Here is an 11,660-nt window from a genome sequence, read left to right on the forward strand (position 1 = left end):
TCATTGATGCTATTCTGAGTTTACCAGATGAGGGTACATGCCCTCATCTGGTGGTATAATCACCTGACTCCTGTTGTCTTACACAGGCATGCTGTTGGCCGTAAGGGTGTGTCAGGAGAGATGTAAATAACACAGGGACAAGTATCTAACTTCCCTCCCACCCCTGTGCTGTGCTTGCCTAGAGTAGTCTGATTTCTATTACTGTGATGGAACACCAAAGGCTGGGTATTTCATAAAGGGTTACATTGTTGCTTTGGATGCTAAAAATTGAGGCTTAGACAGCTCCATTAGTTCGGCCTCTCTTTTGGGCTGGGTCACAACGTGGCAGAGAAAAGGGAGGGAAGTAGTCATCCACAGTAGAGGGCAAGCATGTGCAATGGCTATCCTTTATCACAACACTCATGAGAACCACATTCCAAGGAATCAGTGTTTATCCCTTCCCAGGGCAGTGTGCCCAGTGACCTAACCACCTCACATTACATGATATCACTTCAAATTTCTACCGCCTCAAAATCTAAGCAGAGAGGACCAAACAACAGTAGTCAGCTGTTGAGCATGCCCAGATCAGAGAATATATTTATACAGGATGTATCTTTGCATGTGACAGTGGGTCATGATGCCCCCTGGTGGCTCAGAACATGTACTCCATGGGACAAAATGGAAGCAGCATATGGGGTTTCTGATCTAACCTCTGAAGTTATGAATTGTCACTTGTTCCAGATTCTACTGGTTACAAAGGAGTCTATATTCAAGGGGTAGGGAATTAGTTTCCAACAGCCTGCTTGGCCTCTAGTCATTCTGGGTCCTTCAGAGTTGTTTATCTAGATCTTATTGGCACTTCCACACTGAATATTCAAAGCAAGTCCTTTAGAAAATCCGAAATTAGTCCTGCTGCCCTTTGCTTTTTCTGTGTTACTTTCATATGCTTTGCCTTCAGGCTATTTTCTGAACATCCTTCCGGATATGCCACCTCAGACCTTCTGGAAATTGCTCTCTTTGCATGGACCCTCATGCGCTTGTTCATCATTCCTATGCCAAGTTCAAATCTTAAGAACCCTGTCCTGGTAATAGTCCCAACTGCTTGTTCAACACATTTCTTATTTTTCTTATTACTGTCATCATAGTAGTAATCCAGTGTAAATTACATCAAAAACAAAGTATGTAAGATGGGGTTTATTTACATTACTTAGGAGTGCCTTGTTAATCCTTTGTTTCCTGTGTCTTTGCAGAACATTATGACATCAAACTTAACATTGTAAAACAAATCCTAATCTGTGAAAGCGAGTTCCAAGGATCCATCTAGAAAAGCCCATTTAGAAATTGTGTTCCTGCCCCAAATATTAGGAATGTATTTGAAAGCCCATATTCTAAAGTTGAGTTCCTCCCAAAGAAACATACCTTTCTTACATCTTATTTCATAATAAGCCTTATTTAGAACCATTAAATTAGTGAGACTTGGGTGCTAGAATGCTTGACTAATCCTGTATTACCTGAATCCCAGTCACAATAGAGAACCTCACAGACTGGTTTCTACAAGTGGTTTTAAATCAAGCCCACACTGAGGTGTGCCTGCAGAGAAAGGTAATCAAACTGCATTCCATCTTCCCTGCAGAGTTCCCGGTTCAAGTCATTCGACTGGCATTTCAGAATGTCTTTCACCTACGGTCTCTTGTCTCTTTCATGTTTCAGAAATGTGCTTTATCATGAAACTTGGCAAGATTTAACCCACCATATTCTCAACAAGATTGCCACAAAGCTGGCCACAGGATGACAATTGCCACACTATTCTGTTTTGGTAATGGTAATTTGCTTATTAAATGGTTGGTGAGGCCTCCAACTAAAGGTCATTTTAGTGATAAGCTAACACATTTATGAATTAGTCTTGAGATGGTTATTTTCTTCGCCCTGTCCATTTTTCACTCGGGTAAGGCAGGAACCCCTTTTCACGATCTGTTCCAGACTAACTATAAGTATAATGTGTGAATGCAACCCAACTTACCAAATTCTTGAAGTTGTAGCTTAACTTTTAGAAACAATAGGTTCAATAAATATCCTTTAAAATATTTGAATTATAGTATCTCCCACAATACAACTCAGCAGCTTGTGCTGAAGGTAGTTTTTATCTGTAAAGTGCAATTCCTCTTTTACCCTACTCAACACGAAGGGGTACTTAAAAATAATGTGTAGCATTATTTTAATGGCTCAGCAGTTAAGAGCCCTGGCTGTTCTTCCAGAGGACCTGGATTTAATTCCCAGCACCCATGTGGTAACTCACAACTGTCTGTAACCCCATTCCAGAGGATCTGCCACCCTCACACAGACATACATGTAGGCAAAACACCAATGCACATAAAACAAATAATTAAAATATAGGAAGCACTGAGCAAGGACCTTCTTTTCCTCATTTTAGTAAGGAATGGGACACAAGCCACCTTCCTTGCTAACAGCCAAAGGCAGTCTTCTCAGCTGGCACTGGCTTGCGAATAGAAACATGTTATTCCTGAGATCCTAGAGTTACTGATTCACAGAATCTTGGTTCAGGACAAAGTGGTTGTTGTGGTATGTCATTAAACGCGAGGTTTGGTAAACAGCAATCAATAGCTGGAACGTGGTAGGCACTGTTTACAAAATCAAGGGGAGATTTTTGATGAGCTGCCCTTGCTAGTATTTAGAGACGGGAACCTACAGCTCAACCTAGAAGCATAAATATACTTATTACTTATATAAAGGTGGTAATTGGAAAAGTGGAAGCAGGTGAACGGCCCAAGGAAGTGAGAACCATATCCTAAGAAAGGAAGGCACAGACTGAACTAGGGCAGAGGAATGGTCAGGGGAGGAAGTCCCAGGGGAGGAAGCCAAGAAACAGCTCATCTAACTGGAACAGGGAAGAGGGAAATTGCAAGGCCATGTGCAGTGTGACTGCCATAGGGTGGAAACTTTACGGCTGCTGTTTGTGAAGGAAAGAGAAGGTGGTGGTGTAGTGCTCCTTGTCAACATGCTTGATCAGTGTGGAATGAAATTAATACTTTACAAACCGTTGTAGTCCATTTGTAACGAGGTTTGCTCGGTGCTAAAAGCTAGGTAACAATGATTTGCAATGACATGTGCAGTGTCTGCAGGCTCTTACTGCATAAACTGGACATTCTTGACAGAACCAATAGGTGGAGCAGCTATGTTCAAGAAACGTAATTCTAGATTTTGGAGGGGAGGTAGAGGGGAGGTGTAAAAATGAAGAAAATTAAGGAAAGAGGGAGAGTGATAAAAGGAGGAAGAGGGAGAGGAAGAGGGGGACAGAGAGATGAATATTCAGTAGATGAGAGCATAATAAGACAAGATGCGAGAGCCTTCAAAACCTGTGCTCCTTAAACTCGCTTCTCTGGAGACTGTTAGCTCGACACAGCGTTACTGCTGTTCATGTCTCATCACAAGGGCCACCACGTTCCATGTTTCTCACAAATATCAGGAACTGCTCTACCTGCCATGGAGTAAAGTTGCAAGAATGTTGCATGGCTGAACCAGGGTTCTTGTCAGGGCTCCCATAGAACCTATCCTGGAGCTGACTTCATGAGAAAATGTTTGCCCTTTTCCGAGAATGTCTGTTATAGCATGTCAACAAAAGTATCACGTCATCTGTTGAAATAATTCAAATGGAACTATTCAGTGAAACCAAGAGGTAATACATAGCAGAGACATGCTTAAGAAACAGTGCTTTGGAAAGTAGTACATGGCAGCTGTCCCAAGCAGGAACAAAAGTTTAAAGATGAGTTAAGTAAAATAGCCACATCCAAAGGACATCAAGGAAAACTAAGTGTGACATATAGAACTATGAAAGCCAAAGAACTACATGATGTAACCTCACTCACATGGGAGCCAGTGCACAAACAACGAAACAGATGTAAGGAGAAACTAAACTAAAACACACTCGGAGCAGGTAACGTACTTTACTAATGTGACAGACTAAGCACCAGAGAGTGATTTGCACTTCTGTATAGCAGGGTTCAAAATAGCCAAGTTACCCAGCCAGCCTAGGTGTCCGTGGATATATGAACAGATTAAGAAGATGTATGTACACAATGGAGTTTGCAGCCACGAGGAGGGCACAGGTAGGTTGTATGCAGGAGGGAAATGACTGCAACTGGACAGCATCGTGATTGTGAGATAAGTGTTTCACGTTTTCTCTCATTACTGGGTCTTGGGTTTCATATCATTACATGAATGACAGAAAGGAGAGAAGCCTGGGGGAAGGAAAGGGAAGGGTGTGAGGGAGAGAGCAGAGGGTGGGAACTGAATGTTACCACAGTACGTGGCTGGTCAACATCTTATGAAACCCACCACTACGTACAATGAAAACAAGACAATAAAATTTCCTAAAAAGAAACCAACAAAGGAAAAAAAAAAAAAAAAAAAAAAAAAAAAAAAAAGACTAAAGACTTCAGAGGCAGAGATCAGAAAATAGGGCATTTTCTGGAAGTTGGTAGGGGCCATGGGCTCTAACCCAGCTGCTGTTCCTTCCTCAGGGGAACCTGGGCTCCCACTGGGCAAGAGATTCATGAGTTCCTTTCAGGGGCATATCTTTACGAAGACAACTCCTTTACCCCAGAAGCTTCAGTGTCCCTACCAAAAAGTAGCAAGCTCCCTTTTGTCCCCTAGCTTCCTCCCTAGTGTCTTGTCAGTCGGTGTTCAGTGCCTTTGTGTGCAAATAGGCAGCCAAGGGTCACTAGGCATTGTGCAGAGTCTTCAAATACATATGAGACACACACACACACACACACACACACACACACACACACACAAAAAAAAAAAAAAAGGCCAAGGAACACAAAAATTGGTAATTGTATCTTCAGACAATTACGAGTTTAAACTTAATATGAAATGTGGGGCTAGGGACGAGAGAGATGTCTGAGTGGTTAACAGTACTTACTGCTCTCCTGGGACATTCAGGATCTGTCTCCAGCACTCACACAGCAGTTCACAACTGTCTGTAACTTCAGTTACAGGTGATCCCGTACCCTTTTCCAGGCTGGCAACAGATACGCAACATGGTGCACTCACATCCATGCAAGCAACACAGCCATCATACACATATTTTTTTTTTTTTTTTTTTTTTTTTTTTTTGGTAGAGGTAGAGAAAAGGCTGAAAAGATTTAAGAGTGGTTGTCTTAGGATAAAAATGAATGATAAAATCCGACAGGGTTTTTTTTTTTTTTTTTTTTCCTGTACAAACCTTTACTACTCTTTAACATTTTAAAACTGTTAAGCTTTTTTTTTTTTTAAGAATAATAGAGATGCTGAAGGCCTTGGATTTTTTTGAGCCCTCAAAACACCATTTTTTTTTTTTTTTAAATCACTTGTAGATTTCTATCAGTTCATGTTTCTTATTGGAAATGGCTTCCTTCCTGTTAACGTAATATTTTTATCATGAGCTGCCACGGGTTTATCAGTGTTCTAAAAGCACTCTTCCTGTTGTTCATTACGGCTAAGAATAACTAACATGAATTATCTCCCAATTAGTTTTAGGGTTAGGGCATCAGATGAGTTCAGAGGAAAGAATTACTTCCCAAGTCCTACCGGTTCCTAAGGACCCATTGGGTTCCACATTTTCCACATTTGCTGCTGAATACAACTTTTGTTCATAAAATCTGACCTGTTAAATCACAGCTTGTGTGTACCGAAAAGGGCGTGGGAAGCATACCTCTGAGGGTGGGTACTGAATGATAAGAGATGTGTGACCTCTTGAAATGTTTCATCGCCGAATTTAGGGTTACCCTGAAAGCAGCAACTGTGGAAGAACCTGACCACTCTTCCTGGGGCTGTGTTGCCTCAGCACCAAAGCACCATGGATACACCTCGCACATTCTGGGACTCAGCATGGTTGTATGTCTCTAGAAGGAAACTGGAAAAAAAGCATATTCTGGCTTTACAAGTCCACTGCATGCTTTTTTTTCAAAGTATATTTTCGTGACAAATTGAAAGATTAAACCTCAACGCCGTTTTCTTGGCCATCAGCAGAATAGGGAATTGAAAGGGAACGCCCTTCCTTGGTCCTCCTCCATCCCTTCCAGATTGGAGTAGGTCCAACGGAAGGAATGAGGCACTCTGGTGCAGAGGAAACGTGTCCTGTTTACTGAGAAATCACAGTCTCTGCTCCATTCCTTCATGGCCTTGTTTGTGTGAGAAGCATCACAGATGAGCACAGGAGATTGAAGGACCTTTCTGTCAAGGACAAATGGGTCACAAGATAACTGTTTCCTTCTGAAGTCTTTGAGCCTGCTCTGCATGTCGCTTTTTTTTTTTTTTTTTTTTTTTTTTTTTGCTTTGGCCAGGGTCTCATGTGGGCAGGCAGGGCGGAGCCCTCCCATTCTGACTCTAGCCTTGTAGTGACATTCTCAGTTCAGCAGTATTTGTTCCTCAATTTTTTTTTTCCCCCCGTGCTTTTCTGAAATCCTTTATACAGCTAGAAATGTCCTTTGCTTCTCGTAGCACCAAGTATAAAACAGTATTGGGATTTGTGTTAGCACAGAAAAGTAATTTAGAGTAAGAGGCATATACAGAGACAGCGTAGCGTCATGTCTGCATTTCTCATAACCTCTTCACCCTTGAACACTTTAGTTTTCTTCTGTCAGAAATATTTTAGTTACATAGTACTTACAAGCTGCAGGTAGGGACGCTCAATCAAAATTCACCTTCCATTTCCTGCAATTCAGCTTTTAATTTAAAGTTGTTGTTGTTGTTGTTGTTACTACTTTAAGATGAAGTCTCACTCTATAGCCTACACTAACCTAGGCTTCACAGGCTTCCCTTGTGCTCACGCTCTTCCTGCCTTATCCTCCTGAGTGCTGGGATAATACACATGACTAACGTATCATCTTTTCTATAGTGACTTTTTGGTTTGGTTCCAAATTACCCATCTTTTGATTTGATGTTTAATCCTCTAGTTTAATCTCAAGACTCTGTTTTGATACAAAAATACTTTCCCTTGAATGCATATTGGAACTTCTATATCTCAACATCTTTTTTTTGTTGTTTGTTTGTTTGAGATTTGTGTAATCTCCATGCCCCTTTCTTGAATGCTGAAAGTCAAAATATAGCTTATGTAACTTCCTTATTTGATAAGAATCCATTTGATGAGATTCTTAATTTGTCCCCTTAAATGACTAATCATGACATGTAATGGAGCAAAAAATACAGTGGAATGAATTCAATTAGACATAAGAGCTAGCAAAGGGAGCTATAAAGGAGTATTGAAGAGATGAAGGGTGAGTGTAGCTTGGGATAGAAACTTAGTCTACAAGTGAGGTCAGTATCCAAATGCCTAGGGCCAGAGGTTTGACTGGTTCCAGATCCTTGCTGCTGGGTTGAGCAGCTCCAGCTTATCTCTTTAAACATCAATGCTCACAACCTACTTCTGTTAGGATTCTCTAGAGAAACAACACTCGCAAGACATGCCATGTGCGTGCCACGAACAAGACCCAAATTGGCTCATGTGAATATAAAGGGTGGCAAGTTCAAGCTCCACAGTTAGGTTTGCAGGCAGATTCCCTCCTGTGTGTGGGAAAGGCAGTCTTGTTTAATTTAGAGCTCCCACTAATTAGGTGATTTCTGAAGGCAAACTATTTTCCTCAGGGTTCACAGATTAAGGTGTCAATCTCTTTTACCACCACACTTGCAGGCCCGGGAAGATGGCTCAGTAGGGGAAAATCTTTGTGGCATAAACAGTAGGACCAGGGTTTGAATCTCTAGCACCTACAGTAAAAAAATTGCTATGGGGGCAGAGACAGGAGAGTGACTCCACCTCTCTCCAGGTTCAGTGAAAGGTCCTGTTTCAAAGAAGTAAGGTGGGGACAAAAAGAACAGCCCACCCAACATCCTCCTCTAACCACTACATATATGAACCCCACACGTACCTACCCTGTTCTCCTGCCACTTAAAAAAAAAATACACAAGAGTCTTGCAGATGTTGGACATGTAGCTCTTGGCAGAGTAGTCACACAGCACTCATGAAATCCTGCGTCTGATCTCCAGCACAGAATAAAATCAGGAATGGTGGTACATGCCTTCAATTCCAGTACTCAGAAAGGAGACTCCTATGTTCAAGAGCCAGCCTCAAGTACATAGCAAGTTCAAGGCCAGTCTGGGCTACATGAGACTCAGTCTCAAACAAAACAAAACAGAAAAACAAGCAAACAAACAAGAATCAAAATAAAACAACACTCCCTTGTCTTCTGCATCTACAGCAACCAGCATTCGATGTCAAATCTAGGTACTTCTCCCGGTTCATAACATTCTATTATGTGGCTAAACTTTGCCACTTGCCTCTTCTTTCCATCCTGTCTTTCCTTATCTGCTGTGTGCCCTGTATCTTTTCTCTAGTTCAGGAAGTATCACATTTTCCACCTTATTCCTTTCCCCTCACACTTAACACTACAGAGACGCAGGATTCTAGAGCACCAAGCCATAAACTCATACTTCCCAGGCTAAATGAATCTTTAGCCTCCTGGTGGGCAATGGATGTCTCTGAATAGATCTTGGGCTGTGTTAGTCAAAGTAGCTCTCCTCCAGGGGTCCACCTCTCTGTCCTACCCAGCCTGAGCTCTTGATAAAATTCCTTACATGATTACAGACCAATGAATTATGTCTGCTGAAGGGCTTTGCAGTGGAAATTAGATTTGCTTCCTCCAGTCAAGCCTGTACAAGGGGTGTGGCTCTAAAAAAAACTCTACACAGGAGTAGAAAAATAAAGATATTTCCTGAAGTGGTCCAGGGTGTCAGCTTTGAGAGGAAGAGCATGCTTGATCGATTGGTTCATGTCTTGCTTCCCCGCAGAGGGAAACTTCTTAGGTTACTTTTCTAAAGGAAAAGCTAAAACACAATTGAAATAAAATTAGAAAGTGGCAAAATGGAAAAGAACTTCATAGGCAGAGATTCCCAATTTAAGTCTTACGTTGTCCCCTTCCCCGACTTAAGCCACACCTTAAATACAGAATGATTTCTGAACACTTTAATTGTATTCCCATACCATCTGAGACTAGATTGCAGGCCACTCATAGCTGTGACCTAAGGAGACTCTACTCTCAAGTTAACTTGTGTGGAAAAAACGTGTACTTCCAAAAATTCCTGTGAGAAGCTAATGGCATAGCATGGGGGGGGAGGGGGAGAAAGGTCTGTAAACTGGTTAACTTTGAATCCTCAGTGTTAGCATTCAGGCATTATGCTGGCCTGCCCTTTGGGGACCTGGCATAAGGTGCTTGTCAGTACTGTGGCCTGCTTAGCGTCCTGCCAGTGTCATCAGTTAGGTCACTATAGCACATGCGCTAAATCCCCTCATAGAAAGCCGGCCCAGCCCTCCTCTTCTCCATTTCTTCCTCTGTGCCTGTCTTCAGATCCCCCACCCAACTCCTTTCCCCAATAAACTCTCAATGTGAGCCCTGTAGTGTGGTGGCCACACACACTGGGAGAGAGCTACATGGATGCTAGGATGCTAATCAGTTAGAGGCATATTCCAGAATTTAACACCAGTAACCAGATATTGCACTTGGAGGAGCCCATGAGATTGGTTGGTACTTAAAGATAGGAAGCCAACACACAAGTGGCAGACGTGGCAGTAAGAGGATAGGAGAGCTTAGTCTTTGCCATCCTAGCCTTCCCCCACTCCCAGGTGAAATGCAGAGGCATGAAGATACCTCACATTTGCAGAAGCACCAGGAGGTTCTTTTTACTTTCTTTGATCATCAAACATCAAGTCATAAAGACTTTTCAGTTAAAAACTTGAGTATCCTGCAGAAGTTGGCCAGAAAAGTACAGAACGACTTAGTGATGAATATTTATACAGAATCCAAATATTAGACACATGTTTATAGATATACACATTTTACTTGGGAAGAAAGTAACATATTTATCTTCTACACAGAGCACTAGCTATTTGACTTCACATCTGTTGTTTGGCTTTCCATTCTCTTTGTTCTCTCTTTGTGGTCAAGTACAAACTCAAGTCCGGAGCTGAGAGCTTTGTACCAGGGGCAGCAAGTGAATCTGGCCCACAACAAAGGGGCACAAAACAGTCAGTTTTCATCTCTACCCAAGGCTTCTTACCCTGAAACTCTACCCTGGTGGCCCCAGGCTCTCCTACCTAGAACGACTCACCCCTAGGCCTGTTTGATATCTCTATCTCTCATCTAACTTTCTCATGACATTTGGCAACATGACTTATCTCTTTGTAAATTTAAATGTATATTTAAATGGTCTACTTTGCCTCTTTTGGGGGAAGGAGAGTCATTTCAAGGCAGAGTTTCTGTACGTAGCTCTGGCTATACTAGAACTGTAGACCTCTCTCTGTAGACCAGGCTGACCTGATCCACTTGCCTCCCAGGTGCTGGGATTAAAAGTATACACCGGTACAGCCAGCTTCTACTTTGCCTTCTATTGGCTAATCCTGAAGCTAACACACCCTGAGGGGTGACTGTACCAGGTGTTATTCTAAAACCCCAGGTTGCCATCTTCGAGATCTGAAGTTATCCTAGTGGAGCGTTGTCCCCACTGAAGCAGGAAGTGGGAGGGGTGGAGCTTGTGCTCAACATCTCTCAGCCAAATGTTGGCCAAAAGAGGGTATATCTGAAGTGCACACCGAGTCACCGAGGGAGGACAGCTCAGTGGGAATCAAGACCTCCCCTCACATCTCAGTTGTTTCCAGCTCCCCAACCATGGTTTGCACTCTGTAAAGGATCTTAAACGTCTCATGGTGGGTGTTCTGGGAAATGAATCCTATAGTTATGGCAACGAGCCAGAAGGGCTAGAGTAGTTGTATTCTATGACTCCTCCATTATTATTTTGTCTTTTTCATATTAAATTAAAAAAAAAAGGTTAATATGATTTGAGGAGCTTCAGGTTAAGGAATGTTCATAACACCAAGGTCTTGTTAGCACCGAGATTTTGGAACGTATGGACGTGTGACTTCATACAGCTATTGAACTATGGATAGAAGATCATTATTATGCAGCAAACCACTTCCTGCATCTGTTTACTTATTAACCTGCAGTGTTTGAGCCAGTCCCTTCACTGCTTTTAGGCGCTTGTGTTTATAACTAAGACACTACATGGATCATAACAAGAAAGTGTGGACTGAGGCCAGATTTTGAGGTTAGGATCCCACATAAATGCCAGGTACTTAGATAGAGTGGAAGAAAGCATCGTTATGTTAATATATGTAAAGCCTGACATAGGCCAGACCCATAGTAAGTGTTCACTGTTATCATTCAAACCCCCAGTTTCAGGTAATAGTCTTGGTTTGGTCTTGTGTAATCAGAAACTTTGACTCAGACCTGAAGGCTGAGCCTATCCTTATTCCATTGGTTTAAAGTGGTGGTTCTCAACCTGTGGGTTGTGATCCCTTTGGAGGCTGAATAACCCTTTCACAGGGGTCTCATATCAGATATCCTGCATGTCTGATATTTACATTATGATTCATGACAGTAGTAAAATTATAGTTATGAAGTAGCAATGAAAAAATTTTATGGTGGGGGGTTTCATCACGGCATGAGTAATTGTGTTAAAGGGCTACAGCATTAAGAAGTTTGAGAAGCACTGGATTAGAGTCAACAGATGTTAGTTTTGAAAGGGTTAATTGTCTTGGTACAATTTGGTTGCTAAAACTGAACACATGTACT

This window comes from Phodopus roborovskii, unplaced genomic scaffold (assembly GCF_943737965.1).
Source record: "Phodopus roborovskii unplaced genomic scaffold, PHOROB, whole genome shotgun sequence".
NCBI lineage: Eukaryota > Metazoa > Chordata > Mammalia > Rodentia > Cricetidae > Phodopus > Phodopus roborovskii.